Here is a 21,973-nt window from a genome sequence, read left to right on the forward strand (position 1 = left end):
GGGTCACTAACCATACAAAAATATTAAATCTTTAGTAAAAATAATGCCTGGAAAAGGTCAGCTTTCATTCCAATACCAAAGAAGGCCAACGCTGAAGAATATTCAAACTACTGCACAATTGCACTCATTTGGGGGAGCCTGGTGGCCTGCCGTCTATGGGGTCGCACAGAGTCGGACATGACTGAAGCAACATAGCAGCAGCAGCAGCAGCAAGTGCTAGCAATGTCATGCTCAAAATCCTCCAAGCTAGGCTTCATGAGTATGTGAACTGAGAACTTCCATATGTCCAAGCTGGATTTAGAAAAAGCAGAGGAACCAGAGATCAAATTGCCAACATCCGTTGGATCACAGAAAAAGCAAGAGAGTTCCAGAAAAACATCTACTTCTGCTTTATTGACTACGCTAAAGCCCTTGACTGTGTGGATCACAACAAACTGTGGACAATTCTTAAAGAGATGAGAATACCAGACCACCTTATCTGCCTCCTGAGAAACCTGTATACTAGTCAAGAAGCAACAATCAGAAAAGAACATGGAACAACAGACTGGTTCAAAATTGGGAAATTGTGTCAAGGCTGTATATTGTCACCCTGTTTATTTAACTTATATGCAGAGTACATCATCTGAAGTGTGGGCTAGATCAACCACAATCTGGAATTAAGATTGCAGGGAGAAATATCAACAACCTTAGATATGCAGATGATATCACTCTAATGGCAGAAAGTAAAGAAGAACTAAAGAGCCTCTTGATAAAGGTGAAATAGGAGAGTGGAAAAGCTGGCTTAAAACTCAACGTTCGGAAAACTCAGATCATGGCATCTGGTCCCACCACATCACGGCATATAGATGGGGAAACACTGAAACAGTGAAAGACTATTTTCTTGTGTCCAAAATTACTGCAGGTGACTGCAGCCATGAAATTAAAAGATGCTTGCTCCTTGGAAGAAAAGCTATGACCAACCTAGACAGCATAGTAAAGAGCAGAGACATTACTTTGCCAACAAAGGCCCATCTAGTCAAAGCTATGGTTTTTCCAGTAGTCATGTATGGATGTGAGAGCTGGACTATAAAGAAGGCTGAGGGCCAAAGAACTGATGCCTTCCAACTGTGGTGTTGGAGAAGACTCTTGAGAGTCCCTTGGACTGCTAGGACATCAAACCAGTCCATCCTAAAGGAAATCAGTCCTGAATATTCACTGGGAGGACTGATGCTGAAGTTCCAATATTTTGGCCACCTGATGCAAAGAACTGACTCATCAGGAAAGATCCTGATGCTGGGCAAGATTGAAGGCAGGAAGAGAAGGGGATAACAGAGGATGAGATGGTTGAATGGAATTACCGACTCTATGGACATGCATTTGAGTCAACTCCAGGAGTTGGTGATGGACAGGGAAGCCTGGCATGCTGCAGTCCATGGAGTTACAAAGAATTGGACATGACTGAGCAACGGAACAATAAAAATAATGCCTATAATTGTGAAACATGTTCCTGGATTCTTCCAGCAAAGGAAAAAGAAGGATTCATAAAAAGTTAGGGGAAGTGGCAGTACACAATTAAGAAAGAGATGGAGGAATTCCCTGTCATTCAGGACTCCAGGCTTCCACAGCAGAGGGCATGGGTTTGATCCTTGGCAGGGGAACTAAGATCCCACAAGCAGCAGGACACGACCGAAAAAAAAAAGCAATAGAAAAGAGAATAGAGGCCTGTTGGTGGATACCAAACTGTGACGCAGCAGCTTCTAGCAGCCACAGGCCTTGGGATAGGAACAAATCCACGCAAAGACATCACAGATGAAGCATTTGAACTCCTCTACCCCTAGAAATGGTCCCATATATTTCCTGATACCTGAAGGTCACCATTGCACATTTTTAGACAAAATTCTTAAGATCGTCTATGGTTGCCAGCCAGAGAAGCTATGTAAGAAAGCTCTGCTTTCTGTCCTCACTCATCTTTCCTAAGGAGGATCCTTATTCCCACTCAAACACAGACATCTGTTTTGTGACAAACACAAACCTTCACGTTCATGCACTGGAGAAGGACATGGCAACCCACTCCAGTGTTCTTGCCTGGAAAATGCCAGGGACGGGGCAGCCTGGTGGGCTGCCATCTCTCGGGTCACACAGAGTCAGACACGACTGAAGTGACTTAGCAGCAGCAGCAGCAGCAGGTTGTCGGTGTGCTGGATGCTAGGGTTTCAAGCATGGTTTTAAAAAACAAAGTCCCAGTTCTCAAGGACAGTAGAAGGAATGGACAAGAAAATGAATAATTAGAACATAATAAATTAAGTTGAATTTCAGTAGAGAAATTAGGCTTAAGGTGGATGTAACTCTCTTTGGGCAACTGACAACAAAACTGTCTATAGAGGAAACAGAAATTGATGAAAATATAAAATTTCAGCCCCTGCCACTTTTAAGATTCTTCCCTGTTCATCCTTTTTGTCAAATCTTTAAAAGTTGAAGTTCCTTGGGACTTCCCTGGTGGTCAAGTGGCCAAGACTCTAAACTCCCAACGCAGGGGGCCCAGGTTTGATCCCTGGTCAGGGTACTAGATCCCACATACCACAGCTAAAAATTTGAATATGTCAGTTTAAGAACCCACATGGGGCAACTAAGAACCGGCTCAGCCAAATAAAATAAATAAATTTTTTTAAAGGTGAAGTTCCTCACGACTCATTAAATAAAGCTCTCTCTCTTTTTTTTTTTAAAGTCTATACTCTCTCTCTAGCCATTGATCAATACCCTCGACCTCAAATAGCATCTACAGTTTTTTGTTTGCTTGTTAGTCACTGAGTGGTGTCTGACTCTTGTGACCCCATGGACTGCACACCAGGCTTCTCTGTCCATGGAATTCTCTAATACTGGAGTGGGTTGCCATTTCCTTCTCTATGGGATCGTCCCAACCGAGGAATGAAATTCACATCTCCTGCGTTGCAGGCGGATTCTTTACCATTGAGCCACCAGTGTGTTTTTATGCAAATGTGTATAATCATCTCAGACCTCTTCTCTAAACCCAATAATATGTATACACAACTGTCTATTTGACATCTCCAACTAGAGATGTTTTACAGGAACTTTGACTTCAAGATTTCCAAAACTGAATGGCTCATCTTCAAAACCACAAAAGGTCACACTGATTTGTCTCCCTCCAATCTATAGAGCAACAAGACTGATTTCCCGTTTATAGTTCTTCAGTGCTTCCCACTGCTCGTAGGATAAAACTTTAAATCTCTTCACACAGCCTGAAATCCCTGATGTCCTGCCCTCTCCTACCTCTGTAGGCTCTTATGCATTCTCCTACCCTTGAACTCTAGATATGTTGACTTAATCTCACACACTCCATCATGCCATGCTGTGTCCCGATTCCTCTGCCTGGAAAATACACCCTCCTTGTCCCCTTTGGTTAATTCTTACTTCTTCAATTCAATCAGTATTTTCTTAAAGACATTCCTGATTCCTTGCGCTAAGTCAAAATCTCACAGAATACACTTCATAACATTACCACAACTACAAATAAATATGACCAAACATTTATTAGTGTTAGTTGCTCAGTGTCTAACTCTGAGACTATGGACTGTAGCCCGCCAGGCTCCTCTGTCCACAGGATTCTCCAGACAAGAATACTGGAGTGGGTTGCCATTCCCTTCTGCACAGAATCTTCCTGGTCCAGGGATTGAATCCAGGTCTCCTTCATTGCAGGCAGACTCTTTACCATCTGAGACATCATGTAGTATAGAGAAACATTTACTAAATAGCTACTATTAGAGTGAAAAAGTTGGCTTAAAGCTCAGCATTCAGAAAATGAAGATCATGGCATCTGGTCCCATCACTTCATGGGAAACAGATGGGGAAACAGTGGAAACAGTGTCAGACTTTATTTTGGGGGGCTCCAAAATTACTGCAGATAGTGACTGCAGCCATGAAATGAAAAGACGCTTACTCCTTGGAAGGAAAGTTATGACCAACCTAGACAGCATATTCAAAAGCAAAAACATTACTTTGCCAACAAAGGTCTGTCTAGTCAAGGCTATGGTTTTTCCAGTAGTCATGTATGGATGTGAGAGTCAGACTGTGAAGAAAGCTGAGCACCGAAGAATTGATGCTTTTGAACTGTGGTGCTGGAGATGACTCCTGAGAGTCTCTTGGACTGCAAGGAGATCCAACCAGTCCATTCTGAAGGAGATCAGCCCTGGGTGTTCTTTGGAAGGACTGATACTAAAGCTGAAACTCCAATACTTTGGCCACCTCATGCGAAGAGTTGACTCATTGGATTATTAACATAGCAAATAGCAAATTTTGGTACATCGACAATATCTCAATAAAAATTTTTGACTTGTAAAAAAAAAAAAGACTCTGATGCTGGGAGGGATTGGGGGCAGGAGGAGACGGGGACGACAGAGGATGAGATGGCTGAATGGCATCACTGACTCTATGGACATGAGTTTGGGTGAACTCCGGGAGTTGGTGATGGACAGGGAGGCCTGGCATGCGATTCATGGGGTTGCAAAGAGTCGGACACAACTGAGCAACTGAACTGAACTGATCAGACCAAACACTGTTGTAGGTGATGAAGATTTAGTTAACAGAAAAGACAAGCAAGGTGTGCACTCTTTTGGAGCGATATACCTATGAAGGCAGACAGACAATGAACAAATAGACTCCCACAAAGCAGGATAATTTCAGATAATAATATGGGGACAATAAAATTCATGATGTGAGAGAGTGGCTGGGTTAGGAACAAGGCCAAAGGAAAAAGCACTGATCTATTGTTCACTATCTGCTTCTCCTGGAAGAATGGAAACTTCAAAGGACAGAGGCTTTGTCTGCTGCTATAACCCATGTGCCTGGACATAACAGATGATCAATGCATATTTAAGGAATAAATTATAAAATATATTGCTTTCTAAATAGGACTATTTTCCAATATGCCACAGAATAGCTGCAATCTCCGGGAAGTCACATTTTTACACTACAAATTACATCACCAAAATACTTGTTCAAAATCCTTGCTGAATAGATAAATAAATGAAACAAAATCATCCACGTTTATAGGTCCCCAGGCATTTATAAGGCTCTTCATGGACCAGAATCCCTTACATAATCTACCTCTCTAAGCTGGTGATTCTTGATCTCTGAACCCAACAGTGAAACAGATGACAAGGAAGTGACATTGGTGGCTGATAATCTCTCCGTTTACTAAAGCGCTCTTAGGAAGTCAACACTGCATTCTTACCCAAGACGGACCTTAATCTTATCAGACAGGACTAAGGGAAACAAACAATCTATATAACAAACTGTAAAATTCCATTCAGAAAATCCCAACAGCCAGTGCTTAACAAACAGTATATAATCAACTAGAAGGCAACTTAAAAGTTTTATGGCTTACTTAAAGAAATTATTGATTCCCATGTCCATTCTTGTATTTCTTAAGATGTGGAATAATAAACTAGTTTATTTTATGGATATGAAGCATTCACTTACCATTTGTTAACTCATTCATTCACTCCGTATTCACTGAGCATCAGCCACTTCAGGTACTATGTACGATATTGGGTATGGGATTTTACGACATGAGGAAGCAAAGCCTGTACAGCATTAGGGGCGGCGTGTGGCAAACTGACAACACGGCTTAGAAAGATGGCTGTGTGTCTAGCCAAACTTAGATGGCAAGGAGATATTTTCTATCATCTTTGCCAGAAAAGTATGTACAATCAAGTCTCATTATTCATGGTAGTTATACTCTATAAAGTCACCACAAGCACTGAACTATAGAATACTAAACTGAGGCTCCTAGGGAAATACAGGGTTAGGTTCCTTGTCCTCTGGTTATAAGGTTTCGGGCAACTTATCAATACTTAACTTTGTTTCATGTGTTTCTTTTAAAGACACCATATATAACACCTCAGTCAGTCAGTGAAGTTGCTCAGTCGTGTCCGACTCTTGGCAATCCCATGGACTGGAGCCTACGAGGTTACTCCATCCATGGAATTTTCCAGGCAAGAGTACTGGAGTGGGTTGCCATTTCCTTCTCCAGGGGATCTTCCCAACGCGGGGATCGAACCCAGGGCTCCCGCACTGTAGGCAGACACTTTACCATCTGAGCCACCAGGTGTTAGGGGCATAACACCTAGTGACGCATTAACATCGAACGTACAGCCCATAGCACTGTAACTCGTGCCTGAACAAAGCTTATCTAACAAAGCACATCTATCCTTGCCTTCCATGTAAGGCACATCACAGCCTTCTTGCACTTGGAATGCTGGACAGCACTTCAGGACTACATTTGAGGGCCAATTTATACACTGTAATCATCCCCCCAAAAAGCACAAAAATGTGAAGAAAAAAAAAAGTGGCACAAAAGAGATCTCAGAAAAGACACTTGTTTACTGTATGAGTGAGGAGAGAAGGAAAGGGAGGGGAAGGGAAAGAATCGACCATTCGCAGGCAGGAGTCTTCTTGTTAACTGGGCAGCTCTGCAACTTGCCCTCCTTCTGGCAGCAAGGGACTAGAGCTGCTCCATCAGTGTTCAGTGGGTCACAAGGAATCTAGGCTCCAGGCAAAGTAAAGAGAGAGATGAGGAGCCAGGTGGGATGGCAGTGCCAAAGCGGGGACCTTCTCAAAGCAAACCTCCCCCTGCACCGCTGAGCTGGGAGAAGAGGGGAGGAAGCCTGGGTCAGGGCCAGTGAGTACAAGGGAAGAGATACAGTGACCATCAGCGTACAAAAGTTCCTCAGATGGGGGAAAAGGAATTGGTAGGAGCAAAGGCACTCAAGCCAGCCCCAAGTGGCAGGGCCCTGGCTGGCAGCATAAAAATCCCCTCTGCCAAGGTTGCCGAGGAACGCGCTCCCGAGGCTGAGAGCATGTCATTCAGAGCGTTTTCCCAGTGAAACGTGTGTGGCACATTTGGAGGCTGACAGAAGCCCTGCCTCGGGTCTCTTCTTTGGAGCTTCCTTGTGTTTCTGATCAGGACAAGAGACCCTTTTTTCATGGTTTTCATAGAATTAGATTCCAGTTAGATATGTTTAAACTTGTATATCAAGCAGAAAAATGCTTTCAAACTGCTACTGCTTTTACTGAAAAAGAAAGTTTGGGATTTAGAAAACATCAAATGCTTAGCAGATTTAACACGTCTAACTGCAGTAAATGACAGGTGACAGCTACACTGGCCATTAGTCCTTGACTTATCACGTCTGTCTTGAGTTACAGTAATGATCACTCCCCTTTTCAAGGATCCATGCTGCAGCCATCACACTAGACACTTCCTAGAACTTATTTCATTCAATCTTCCCTCAAATCCCTGGGAGGTGTTTGCTACAACCCATCCGCATTTCACAGTGAAGGAAACTGTGCAGAAAGTAATTTGCCAGAAATCATGTGGAAAGTAAGTGGCTGAGCAAGGACCCAAACCCAAGTCAGCCTGAGTTTAATATCTGTATCCTTTCTACTCTATTGCATATAACCAGGTAATTGTATGGTCTGCATTCAACGAAACACGAACTTGAAACGGTTTTATTTTTCCCCAGTCTTTCCTGTGAGTTGTGCCAAAAAGCACCATATACCTTATCGTCCCTTAGTAACATCTGGACAGACTCCAGAATTTTCGGATCATTTTCAGTTATTAGAAGAGTCTCAGTGCAGTTTTTAAGACACAAACCCATTTATTTCCTGGACTCCTGTTTCTCAGCCAGTTTCAAGCTCCCCTCCTTCCACCCCCCGGGGGCAGCCCTGCTTCAGGGCAGGTCTGGGCTTGGAGGAACAGGGGCCTCCAAGGGTCTGCTCCTCTCCCGTCCTCACCCTCCAGGTAGAGAGACCTGCTCAGCGCCCAGGGCACCTCCTCCCCTCCCCACCTTCCAGGCTTCAGTCGGCCAGTGCTTTGGAGCAGAGAGGGAGACCTGTGAGGTGGCAGGGCTCGAGCTCTCAGGCCAGCTGCCGGTGAGAGGCGGGCGATCACGAGAGTGTATTCGCGTGTCCACTCTGGCCGAGTCCGGTTCTCTCAGCCGCTGGAGGTCATCACGTATTTGGCAGGTTTTTACCCAGAAGGTGAGTGTGGTTTACTTGGGGAAACGCGCTGCTCCATCTCCGTCTGTAACAGAGAATGCTCTCAGAGAGCTGGGCGGTATGTCTCCTGTTGTCTCAGCCGTCAGTCCACACCCCCCAGGATCTGCCCCAGCCCCTGAACTAGATGTCACCTGATCATCCCAAAACCCAGGCCTCCCAGCCTGCATTCTCTGCTTCCTCTGCGGAGCCACAGGAACCATGGAAATCCCCCTTCAGGACCTTCTAGGTGGGGTGGGAGATCCCCTCTGCCTTCTTAGATGCCTTGCCCTCTGGAGCCTTCTTTATCAGCTTTGGCAGACTCCAGGACCAGGCAAGAAGCAGCCACCAATTTCCAAATTCACATATAGCCCTACACTTCGGAGAGCCGTGTCGGTCTCTCTCCTTCCTTCCCCATGCTTAGCTCCACTCCATGCTGATGGTAGCATCAAGAGTGGCCTCTGTTGCCCCATGTCACCCACCATCTAAAAGCCAGCGAGAGAAGCCAGGCTCCCGGGACACCCCCAGGCTCTCATCCGGCAGCCCCCCTGTCATAGGGCTTGGAGGTCCTCAGGAAGGCCCCGTGGGGAAAGGAGGGAAACACTGCCACGCTTGGACCTTTGGTCAGCATCTCACGACTGTAACAATGCCTTCTTTCTCCTCTCTACCCCACGCTTTCTTTCCTCAGCTGAGAAAGGATGGGGGAGGTATGAGGTAACAGTTTGGAATGAGAACAGTCTGGCCACCTCTTACTGAGTTCTGGGAGAAATGTCTGACTCCACTTATTCGCATCTCACTTTACAATAAGGGGTGCTGATACATGGGCCCTTGTTACCAATTCCAAGTGACAGGAGAAGTGACATTGCATTCCACTCAATACAATGCAACAGAAGTTCTGCCTTTGATATTGGTACCATGCCTTTCAAATTTTAACTGAACTTCAGTTCAGTTCAGTTCAGTCACTCAGTCATGTCCGACTCTTTGTGACCTCATGAATCGCAGCACGTCAGGCCTCCCTATCCATCATCAACTCCCAGAGTTCACTTAGACTCACGTCCATCAAGGCAGTGACACCATCCAACCATCTCATCCTCTGTCATCCCCTTCTCCTCCTGCCCCTAATCCCTCCCAGCATCAGAGTCTTTTCCAATGAGTCAACTCTTCACATGAGGTGGCCAAAGTACTGGAGTTTCAGCTTCAGCATCATTCCTTCCAAAGAACACCCAGGACTGATCTCCTTTAGGATGGACTGGTTGGATCTCCTTGCAGTCCAAGAGACTCTCAAGAGTCTTCTCCAACACCACAGTTCAAAAGCATCAATTCTTTGGCACTCAGCTTTCTTCACAGTCCAACTCTCACATCCATACATGACTACTGGAAAAATCATAGCCTTGACTAGATAGACCTTTGTTGACAAAGTAATGTCTCTTCTTTTCAATATGCTATCTAGGTTGTCATAACTTTTCTTCCAAGGAGTAAGTGTCTTTTAATTTCATGGCTGCAATCACCATCTGCAGTGATTTTGGAGCCCAGAAAAATAAAGTCTGATACTGTTTCCACTGTTTCCCCATCTATTGCCCATGAAGTGATGGGACCAGATGCCATGATCTTCGTTTTCTGAATGTTGAGCTTTAAGCCAACTTTTTCACTCTCTTCTTTCACTTTCATCAAGAGGCTTTTTAGTTCCTCTTCACTTTCTGCCATAAGGGTGGTGTCATCTGCATATCTGAGGTTATTAATATTTCTCCCGGCAATCTTGATTCCAGCGTGTGCTTCTTCCAGCCCAGTGTTTCTCATGATGTACTCTGCATATAAGTTAAATAAGCAGGGTGACAATATACAGCCTTGATGTACTCCTTTTCCTATTTGGAACCAGTACTTAGTGGAGTACAAATGTGAAGCTGTGGTTATAGATTCTTTCAAAGGATGTTGAAAGTCTAGTGCCTCAGTGACAACTGTTTTTAAATGTTGTCCGTCTGTCAGTGGAGTCAGAAGAACGCCACTCAACTGAAACTGATGAAGAAACATGTCCCTACTCTCCATCATTAAGTGGTGGTCCCAAATGAAAGCCAACCAGTAAAAAAACCAAAAGTCCCACCCCAAGGGCTTCCTCGGCTCTCATTTAACAGGGCTGACAAACTGATGGCCAAGGCCCCAAAACTGCCAATGGGCATTTTGGTTTGAGTTACACAGCATTTTTTTTAAAAAATTGGAAACAAGTGCCAATTCATCCAGAGGGCTCACATAAACTCCAGATCTCCCAGGAAGGGCCACACCGGCCGTGCACCCCCTCACAGTGACAGCTGCAGAGGCTGGGTAGTGGTTCCCCCCGGAGCCTGGGCAGGAGCTCTCCAGTCCATGACCTGCCCCCTTCAGTCATTTGTGCCATCCTGGCCCCCAGAGATGCTTGTTTATACATCATGGCCCGCTTCTTCTGCCTGCTCTCTCTGCAAATGCTTTTTTTTAAAACTCAATTAATCTTGCATCAAAACTTTAAGTAATCAAATAAATTCACCCCATATTTTCCCTTAGTCTCTTCCTTGGTTTCTATTCTCTACCAGAACCACAGCTCACAAAAGACCAAACCCCTTCCATACAGTGGAGCCCAGAAGTCCCTGACCCCATACTTCACTGACTGTGGGAGTCAGAGCTCTACTCTCCCCTTCCCTGGAATTCTCACTAACAGAAGCACCCCCTGAAGGAGACACCCAGAGAGAGAATGTCCCTCTTCCTGTCAATTACACTTAGCCTGACTTGTCCAGATCCTGTCCACCTTGGCATTTCATGGGGCCGCTCACTCTTACATTTCTAGTCCCTGTCTCTAAGCTCTCTCCTTCCAGGCTCTTACCTGATGCTGAAGTCCTCTCTGCCTGGTCAGTTATCTGAGGGGACCACCTGCTTGGACTGCCACTCGTTCTGTCCCTCCCACTCATTACCAGTATGGCTCTTTCCTCACCACCCGCCTCCTCCTAACTCTCTGCCACATGCCTGTCACTGCCCTCCATCCCGCCACATGCCCACTGCTGAGATGTGTTATTACACATCAGGAATTCCAAATTGCCGAAAGGCTCTTCTCCTTGACCTCTCTCAGCTTTGGGACTTTATAGGTCAAGTCATGCTTCTCAAAATTTTTTCCTAGTTGAGCCCCAGTGACCCCAACCTATCCTGGTTTTCCCATCTCTAGCGGCTCCCTCTCTGTATTTTTGACAGTATTAAGGCCAAGTCTCACAACAAAATGAATGGTGGCTCTCACTGTGAAGTACAGTAAAAAAAAAAAAAAAAAAAAAAAAAAAACTCACAGGCTATGGAAGGCTCATCCTTTACTAAGAACTACAACTTCAGTACTTCCCTGCTGGTCTGGTGCTTAGGACTCCAAGCTTCCACTGCAGGGGGTATGGGTTTGATCGCTGGTGGAGGAACTAGGATCCCACAAGGCATAGAGAGGCAAAAAAAGACCAACAACAACTTTATTCAGGGCAGTCCTTATATTCATTTACAAGCAAATCTGCAGTCTTGCACTCCCACTGAAAGCCTGAAGGAATCCAGCCAGACCAGACCATTCATGTGTTGTTTCAAGCCTGTCTTAGGTACATTCCTGCCTTTACCAACGTCACAGTCACCGACGGAATGCTCTCCTTGTCGGTCATATTGCATCCAGCCTTTCAGATTCACTTCAAGATCCATTTCCCAGAGACAACTCAAACCAGAGAGTCCTTGCCCTTCTCCAAAATTACAGGACTTATTAACAACATCACTGTCTTGAATTTAATCACATGAAGTGTGTGTTTTTATAAATCCCAGCTCCTTTACTGGTTTCCAAAGGAAATCGACTCAACAAACTTTTATTGTGATTTTTATGGTTATTACTGATATATATAGAGAATAAGAAAGGGTCACATTTCAGAAAACAGAGAATTTCACATGAAAAAAATCCTCTTTTGGCTTTCCTCTCCCTAAAGCCATCTCTCATACCACCATCAATGACCCTCTTGATCCTCCTGCTTTTTAAATTCGTTCTTGCAGAAACTTGAGGACCTGCCAGGCCTTGGAGCCTAACAACTCTTGCCCAAACTTATCAAACATCATCTCAAAAAAGGCATTTCTCCAAGTAAACTAATTCTTATACTAGTTACCAAAATGTTCCACTTTTTAAACTAACTTTTAAAACTTGTATTATTGTTCAAATGTAGTTCTTAAGTCCTCAATCAAATTATAAACATTTTGAGGAATACTGGTAACTAGTAGTAAGTAAGTAAGTAAGTGTTAGTCGGTCAGTTGTGTCCAACTCTGCCGGTTGTGCCAGACTCTTTGCAACCCCATGGACTGCAGCCCACCAGGCTCCTCTATCTCACTGCCCTGTGGACTTTGCTCTCTCAAGTGACTTCTGTTCTCCCACTTGCAGATGATTCCAAGATGCCATACCCAGACTAACCAAACAGCTGCCTACCTTACTGCAGCCACTCAAAATAACTTCACTTGCATCTCCAATTTCACTTCAGAGTCAACTAAACCAAAACCAAACAAATTCTCCCTCAAAACTGACTTCCTATTTTCAATTTCCCCATTTCTATTACTACAGTTATTATTCTCCACAATTCTTAATCCCAAATTTTAAGTCATCTTTAACTCATCTGTGGTTCCTATATTTAGTCAGTCTCCATACCCTGTGTGTATTAGCCAGGGTTCTCCAGAAAAACAAAGATTTATTATAAGATATTGGTTCACACCATTTTGGGGCTAACAAGTCCAAAATCTGCAGAGAGTTGACTGATGTCCCAGTTTGTGTATCAAGGCTAGTTCAGTTCAGTTCAGTTCAGTTGCTCAGTCATGTCTGACTCTTTGTGACCCCATGGACTGCAGCACGCCAGGCCTCCCTGTCCATCACCAACTCAGAGTTTACTCAAACTTATGTCCACTGAGTCGGTGATGCGATCCAACTATCTCATCCTCTGTCATCCCCTTCTCCTCCTGTCTTCAATCTTTCCCAATGTCAGAGTCTTTTCCAATGAGTTAGTTCTTCACATCATGTGATCAAAGTATTGGAGTTTCAGCTTCAGCCTCAGTCCTTCCAATGAATATTCAGGACTGATTTCCTTTAGGATGGACTGGTTTGATATCCTTGCTGTCCAAGAGACTCTCAAGAGTCTTCTCCTACACCACAGTTCAAAAGCATCAATTCTTTGGCGCTCAGCTTTCTTTATAGTCCAACTCTCACATCCATACATGACTACTGGAAAAACCATAGCTTTGACTAGATGGGCCTTTGTTGGCAAAGTAATGCCTCTGCTCTTTACTATGCTGTCTAGGTTGCTCATAGCTTTTCTTCCAATGAGCAAGCAAGCAACTTTTAATTTCATGGCTGCAAGTCACCATCTGCAGTGATTTTGCAACCCTAGGTCAGCTTTTCCTAATCCCTGCCATTATCAGGAGAGACCGCAAGAGTCTGAACAAGTCAACAACTATAGCGTTCAAAAGAGGCGCATACCACATTTTCCTTGCATTAGACATATAAACCTGTGTCACAGCTCAAACAGGGCTGCACAAAGATGTCAGAAGAGAGCACTGGTGGCTACTGATCTGAGACAAACCCAGCCGAGGACAGTTTTCCAAACTGCCCAATCTGATGGAAAGAAGCAGCAACCCCTTGTTTGGAATGATGATAGTAGAGACATGAAGTAGCAGCAGATTTTCTGGACCAGAGTTAGCACAGAAGAAAGCAGGTAGCTGGGAACAGGTAACAAGTCAAACATACAAGCCGTATTTTCAGAAAGCTGATGATGAAGCACTGAGGAAGAAAGTAGAAGCTAAAAGACCATACTCTCCAACAAAGTCCCATGTCCCAGGGACATCTGCTACTAGCCTGGAACACAGCAGTCGTCCCTCTCCCTTACAAACCTTACACAAATAACTGACATGGAACGAACATGCCTCATTTAAAGAGGACCATAAAAAGTGAGGGAAGGGAAACCTCTGGTGGTCCAGTGGTTAGGACTCAGAGCTTTCACTGCCAGGGAGGTTCGATCCTGGTCAGAAAACTTAAGATCCAGCAAGCCATGCAGCACAGCCACATAAAATTTAAAAATTACATAAAAGTCACAAAGGAGAAAAAAAGTGACTTAAAAAAATATTGGGACAGAACAGATGAAAAATGTGGCCAGATAAAACTTCACAAAATCAAAAATAAGCAAATGCCCCTATAAAACAAAAACTCAGTGTAAATATACAAGAGCTTAAGTTAAATAAACCAAGTCAATAGAAAGAGATTAATTATGTATTGATGGAATTCATCAATAGAAAAGAAAAATAAAATCATCAGAGAAATGAAAATCATTTTAGAGACAGCCCAAAGAGACCGGTAAAAAGAGTAAGGATCAGGAAGGACACAAATGAGAACAGTGATCAGAATGAAATGCAAATACAAGTTAAAAATATTTACAACAAAATTATAATTTTCAAACAATTATAGCAAAAATGAAATATATGGAATTCAAAAAAATGGAATCAAACATATGCATAGACATTGTCTCCAAAGCACATAATCAAAACAATGAAACAGACAGGATTCAATCCATATTTATTTCCCGATCTGGAGAAAAATTCTCAAGGAAATACATCAAGACCAAGCATTTTGTATCCAAAAGAACTGTTGCTGAAGTATAACGACAGCTGACAAACATTTTTTGAGCATGGAAGGACCCAAATTGATTCCCTCTCTCCTCTTCACCATCCTTTGAAGAAACCGCTAGTATATTAACCTCAGCTAATCAAGAAATAAATGAAAAAAATTCCAACAAAAAATGACTAATTCAGCAGTACTGAATTCACTATAACTAAGAACAAAACAAATAGAGAGATTATGATTATAGGATAGAATTACTGTGTTATAAGCCATAACATGCAGAAAAGTTTATTAACAAGTAAAGGAGCAAAGCAACAAGAAAGTTAGTGATGATCTACTTCTGCTGGTTTCCCATCTTAAGGAAGCAGGGATAGCAGACGCCAATGTGTAGGTCCCACCTGCACAAGTCTATTCTCCCCAGCTGCTTCTTCAGCAGAGCTAGAGGGGGCTCCCCTCAGTTTTGAGGAACGGTCTAAGCCAGGCTTTGTAGTCTGTTTGCCTTAACAGTTAATGCCTTAGCATGAACATGTGGTTCAGTTCTAGCCAATGAGGGATGAGGAAACATTTGTTTCTTTGCTCTTGTGAAGAAATGTGAGAAGGCAAAACAGCACTGTTTTTCCATCTCTTGCCTCAGCTTCATAGCTACTCCATCCCTGTAATGGAACCAAAAAGAGATAACCATGAGGATACAGTCTACATGCTAAGGAATGCAAAGTGGAAAGATGCAAAAACCCAAGGTCCTTAAAGACACTACTGAGATACTAGAACTATCCTATCTCTGGACATTTGTTATTGAGATAACACGTCTTTATCGATTAAGCAATCATTAGATCTGCTGACAGTTTTCAGTTATTCATTGATGAAAATATTTTGATATACTAGAGGTCAAAAGATATCTTTTAAAACTGACAAATCAAGCTTTAGAATTAAATGTTTTAAATGTATATAACATAATTAAATGTAGAATTATATTTAAAGAGATAAAAAGAAATATAACACTATGAATTTGGTGGTGAAGGTAGTAGAAAGAAGTGGAAATAGCCACATTCATCAATGTTCACAGGGAGAAAAGAGAGAAATATGTAAAGATGATCATAAGGGTAACTACTAGAACAAAAGTACAAATCTTCCAAATTACCATAAAGTACACACACAACCCAACAAGGCAGTTCACCCAACTAAACTGTATTTAATTCATATTGTAAATTTAAAAACAAACAAAAAGATGACAGAACTAAAAGCAAACATTTATTTCCATAAACACATATAACTTAAACTTAACTATTTACAGAAAAAAGGGACCGTTAGACTGACTCTCAAAGCAAAATCCAACTATCTGCGGCATATAAGAGGAGACCTTTAGATTCGGTAAAAAAGGTTGACGATAAAAGGAAGAGCAAAGGCTCTAAAAAGCAATAGCAAATAAAAAGAAAGCAAGGTTCATGATATTAATATCAGATAAGTTTGAATGCAAAGTAAAATACATTAACTGAAAAAAGCTTTATAATGTTAAATAGTACAATCCAATATGAAGATTAATTGCTACAAATATCTAAGTATCCATCAATATAGCATTGCTATCCATAAAGCAAAATATATTTAAAAAATAGAAGTTTTAAACTAGAAAATATAATCTCAGCAACAGGAAATTTTGATTCTTTTCTTTCATGTACATGACAGAACAGACAGAATATATCTCAGAATTTAGAAAACATAAATAAAATAATGTACCGCTAAGTGATATGCTCAGAAAATAGAGAACATACCTTCTTTCAAGTTCCCAAGATACATTTACAAAACTGACTATCTGGAAACAAAGAAAACTTTAGCAAGTTCCAAAAAAGTAGAAACAGTATAAATATCTGTGATCACAATGCAATAAAACTTTAAAATAACAAAACTAGAACATAAAAAAATTCTACCATGAGATATCTTAAAATTCTGTTAACTTTTAGAACCCTCTTACACTATAGGTGGGAATGTAAGCTGGTATAGCCACTATGGAAAACAGAATGAAAGTTTCTCATAAAAATAAAAATAGAATTACCATGTGATTCAGCAATCCAACTACTGGGAATATACCTAGATAAACTATAGTTCAAAAAGACACATGCACCCCTATGTTCATAGCAGCGCTGTTCACAAACATGGAAGCCACCTAAATGTCCATCTACAGACAAACAGATAAAGAAGCTGTGGTGCATATATTCAATGGAATACTACTCAGCCAGAAAAAAAAAGCCGTCTGCAGCAACATGAATGAAACTAGAGATTACCATACTAAGTGAAGTAAGTCAGAAAAAGACAAATACCGTATGATACCAGTTATATGTGGAATCTAAAACATGGTATGAGTGAATCTATCCACAAACAGACTTATAGAGAAACAGACTCATAGAGAACAGACTTGTGGTGCCAAGGGGGAGGGAGAGGGAGAGGGATGGATTGGGAGTCTGGGGCTGTAGATGCAAACTCTCATAGTCAGAATGGGTAAGCAACAATGTTCTAATGTATAGCACAGGGAACTACATTCAACATCCTGTGATAAGTCATAACAGAAAAAAAATACTAAAAAGTGTATAAATGTGTATAAACGAGTCATTTTGCTGTACAGCAGATATTGGTTCAACATTGTAAGTCAATTACACTTCAATATAAATGAATAAACTTATATTGCTAAAGTTTTCTCTGCTTCCAAATATGATGTAACCGATATCATATTTCAAAGATGATACCAAAATTGAAGCTGTAGAGGGACCTCCCTGGTGGTCCAGTGGTTAAGAATCCACCTTGCAATGCAGGGGATGCAAGAAGTTGAGGAATTACAATCCCAGTGCTGCAGAGCAACTAAGCCGGGCACCACAGCTACTGAAGCCTGTGTGTTCTGGAGCCGGTGAGCCACAGCTGCTGAGCCCACGTGACACAAGCAGAGTCCACACACTGCAACCAAAGGTCCTGTATGACTCAGTGAGGATTCCCACATGCTGCAACTAAGGCCGAATACAGCCAAACACATACAGAAATTAATTTCTAAAAAACAGAAGATGTAGGATATCTAGAAAATAATGATTAAAAAAAGAACTATGTGGATTGAAGCAAGAGAGTTCCAGAAAAACATCTATTTCTGCTTTATTGACTATGCCAAAGCCTCTGACTGTGTGGATCACAATAAACTGTGGAAAATTCTGAAAGAGATGGGAATACCAGACCACCTGACTGCCTCTTGAGAAACCTGAAATCCAAGAACTGTTTCTTGGGTGAAGAGGGAGTGGCGAATACAATAGAAAACCTTTGATTTGCATACTTTTTTTTTTTTTTTTTTTTTAGTTAGAAGGAAAGAAACAATGATGAGAAAATGACAAAGCATAAGAAATTAAAATCCTAAAACACAATTTTGGTCACTCAATGTGAGTAAATTTGAGAACTAAGATGAAACAGATTATTTACTAAGAAATCTACCCCAGATAGGAATGAAAATTTAACAGACTAACGTCCATAAAAAAAGTAGGACAAATTGTCAAACATTTACTCCTACAAAAATATTTCAACACACAGTTTGTTTTACAAGAGAAATTCTGCCAAATCCTTAAGAAGCAGATAAGCCCAATGCCATTTAGTGTTTCAGAGCATAGGAAAAGAAGAAAAGCCTCAAAATTATGTTTATGAAGATATAAACCTCCAATAAAGATAGTGTAGAAAAAACAAAACTACAGTTCAAATTCATTTTATGAATATTTGAATATTCATAAATATTTCATTTTAAAAACATTAGACAAATATTGCAAACAGAATCCAGGATCATATTAAAATATATCATGCCATTACCAAGGAGAGTTTATTCCCAAAATAAAGGAGTAATTTTATAATTAAAATTGATTAAATAATTTTGCATATTAATAATATAATAAAGAAAATTAAATGACCACCTCTATAGACTACAAAAAGCTTTTACTTAGGGGCTGATGTTCATTCAAATGGTGGCACAAAGGCAGAATGGCTTGATCCTTGGCAGGAACTCTAAGACAAGAAAGTTTAGTGTAGTCAGTCAGAATTGGTGGCAGTGTGTGTGTTAATCACTCAGTCATGTCTGACTCTTTGGGACCCCATGGACTGTAGCCCACAAGGCTCCTCTGTCCATGGAATTCTCCAGACAAGAGAACTGGAGTGGGTTGCCATTTCCTCCTCCAATTGGCGGCATTCAGGACAATAAGAAACACAGGAATGGTACACTGAGAACTCTTTTGAGATCACAGTTTTCTCACCAGTTTGGAGGGCTATTGAACCAAGGCAGCCCTGTAACACCAGCTGCCAGAAGCTAGAAAAAGACTCTAATGGTGCCATAGCTCCTGCCCCTGAGGCTGCTGGTGGCCCTGCACACTTGGAGCCGCCAGAGTCCCCACTGTCCAAGCAGCTGTCACCTCCATACTCTCATGGGGCATACTCTCAGGTCTCATTGGGGCAGAGGTGCTAGAGGCTAGAGGGCCAAATCTCCTGTGCCCGTGGCTACCAGCTTCCTTGCATACCTGGCAGTGCAGGGGTCCCAGTGATCCAAGAAGCTGCACCACGGTCACACCTGGCCCCCACTGAGGTAGACCCGTCCTCCAGGGCAGCCTCGGGAGCACCCTCGAAAGTGGCAGTGCTGGTTGCTTGCACGCATGCATGTAAGTCGCTTCAGTCTTGTCCGACTCTGTGCGACCCCATGGACAGCAGCCCACCAAGCTCCTCTGTCCATGGGATTCTCTAGGCAAGAACACTAGAGTGGGTTGCCATTTCCTTCTCCAATGCATGCCTGCATGCTACGTCGCTTCAGTCGTGTCTGACTGTTTGTGACCCCATGGACCGCAACCCACCAGGCTCCTCTGTCCATGGGATTCTCCAGGTAAGAATACTGAAGCAGGTTGCCATTTCCTCCTCCCGGGGATCTTCCCAACCCAGGCATCAATCCGCGGTCTCCTGCATTGCAGGCAGGTTTGTTACCACAGAGTTGGGGATAAAACTACAATTGAACTCCAGGGTCAGGGAGGTTAAGGAAGAGGATCGAGAACCGTTTCACCAGCTGTACGAGCAGCAGATTAAATCCATGCAATCAACTAGGCAGACTCTGTGTCTATGGAACATATAAAAGGACAATGAGAGTTACCACAAAAGAAAACACCCTAGCTCTGGCAGCAGTGGACAGTGGAGGCAAGAACATGCAGGGGAAGGGCCGGATTAGAGTCTGAGCTGTCCCCACAGCAGGTATAGAGACCAGCCCAGTCCTGGAGGGCAATCTAGGGAGGGGACGGTAGACTGTGACTCAGTTTTGAGGGAAAGGAAGCTGATAGCTGAGATCCGAGAAGAACATTTAGTATTATTCTTGTCTTTTGATTCACTCTGTAGTTGTTTCTGGATTTTTGTTCTTCTTTTTTTTTTTCCTCTGTTGCTATAGTTGTCGATTTTATTATTATTCTTAACTTTATTTAAGCTTTTGAGAACTTTTTATTAAATCACAGTTTTTATTTCCTTTATATACTTCTACCTCTAAGTTGGCTTTTTGAACTTCTGTGCAGTTTTTTATCTTTTTTATTAGTTTTGCTTGTTTTTCTTGTTCTTTTCCTGCTGTAGATATTCTTTAATATATATACATCTTTTTTATACACTTCTGCTTAACTTTGCTTTTCTATATTTTTTCCTTCCTTTTCTGTCTTTATCTCAGCATGCTTGTTAGTTTGTTTTGTTTTCCTTGCTTTATTCTCCAGTTGGCACTCTGCTTTGGTCTTATTTTCTGGTTTATGTTTTATTTTGTTTCATTTTTAATTGGTCGATAAATTTTTTGCTTTCCTTTGCTCACCAGGTCACTCTCTTGTACTTTCCTTTCTTTGGACTATTTTGGTTTTGTTTCTGTGTGTGTGTGTGTTCCTTTGTTTTTGTTATTATTTGTCTGATTTTGTATTTATCATTTGTCTGGGGTTTGTTTTTTCATTCTTGTTTTATTTTTTATTTTTGTGTATTTGCTTTAAACCCCTTTATTGCCGTAACAAACAGCTTGTGGAATCTCGGTTTCCCTGCCACAGACTGGCCTGAGCCTTTGGAGTGGGAATGCTGAGTCTAGGACATTAGGCTGCCAGAGAACGCCTGACCCCAGGGAGTATTAATTAGTGAGAACTCCCACGAAGGCCTCCACCTGTACCCAAGACCAGGCGTCACCCGACTGTCAGCAACACCCACTGCAGAATGCCTCAACCAAACAACAAGCAAGACAAAGACAGAAACCTAGTCATCAGCAGACAGGCTTCCCACAGACACCCCAAAACATACCAACTGACACGGCACTGTCCATCAGAGGGGAAAAAACAACCTTACCTCCTCCCACCAGGAACACAGGTGCAAGTCCCTCCCCACACAAAGCTTACACAACTCGCTAGAACAATCTCATCCACTGAGGGCAGAAGCCAAAAAGAAGAAGGAATGCAACACTGCAGCCTGAGAAAAGGAGACCACAAGCAGAAAAAATTGACAAGACAGAGAAATACGCAACAAAAGAAGGAACCAGGTAAAAACTGACAAGACCAAATAAACGACGAGGAAATAGGCAACACTGTCTGAAAGTTATTCAGAGTAATGAGAGTAAAGATGATCTAAAACCTCAAAAACAGAATGGAGAAAACAGAAGAATCAATTAACACATTTAACATGGACCTAGAAGAAATAAACAAACTGAGCAGAACAACATAATTACTGAAATTAAAAGTACTCTAGAAGGAATCAATAGCAGAATAACTGAGGCAGAAGAATGGTAAGTCCGCTGAAAGATAGAATGGTCGAAATCATAGCTGAAGAGCAGAATAAAGGAAAAAGAGGGAGAAGAACCGAGGCCATTCTCAGGGACCTCTGGACAATATTAAACTCACCAACATTTGAACCCCAGAAGAAGAGAAAAAGAAAGGGTTTGAGAAAATTTTTGAAGAAATTATAGTTGAAAACTTCCCCAATAAGGGAAAGGAAATAGTCAATCAAGTCCAAGAAGTGCAGAGAGTCCCATACAGGATAAATCCAAGAAGAAACATGCCGAGACACAACTAACAAAGATTAAACACAAAGAAAGAATATTAAAAGCAGCAAGGAAAAACAACAAGCAACATACAAGGGAAACCCCATAAGATCAATAGCTGATCTTTTGGAAGAAAGTCTGCAGGCCAAAATGGAATGGTAGGATATATTTAAAGTTCTGAAAGGGAAAAATATAAAGCCAAGATTACTCTACTTGGCAAGGATCTCATTCAAAATTGATTGAGAAGTCAAAAGCTTTTCAGACAAGTGACAGAACAAGATAGAAAGCCTGGAGTT

At 42.1% G+C, this 21,973-nt stretch overlaps 1 protein-coding gene across 21 annotated transcripts in view; it reads right to left on the reverse strand.

Annotated features, from left to right (window-relative positions):
* Nucleotides 1-21,973, reverse strand: part of CPQ (carboxypeptidase Q) — a 567,207-nt gene that overhangs the window by 508,234 nt on the left and 37,000 nt on the right. For 4 of the 21 annotated variants that reach the window (XM_069600561.1, XM_069600562.1, XM_069600546.1 and 1 more), the window contains exon 2: nt 7,842-8,077. The exons of 6 other annotated variants lie outside the window; for them this stretch is intronic. The gene's annotated coding sequence lies outside the window, so the exon portion shown is untranslated. Of the gene's footprint in view, nt 1-7,841; nt 8,078-15,045; nt 15,165-17,382; nt 17,540-21,973 lie in introns of those variants that run through there. 11 more of the 21 variants (XM_069600565.1, XM_069600567.1, XM_069600558.1 and 8 more) reach the window with 9 other exon arrangements.

This window comes from Ovis canadensis, chromosome 9 (genome assembly GCF_042477335.2).
Source record: "Ovis canadensis isolate MfBH-ARS-UI-01 breed Bighorn chromosome 9, ARS-UI_OviCan_v2, whole genome shotgun sequence".
NCBI classification, from domain to species: domain Eukaryota; kingdom Metazoa; phylum Chordata; class Mammalia; order Artiodactyla; family Bovidae; genus Ovis; species Ovis canadensis.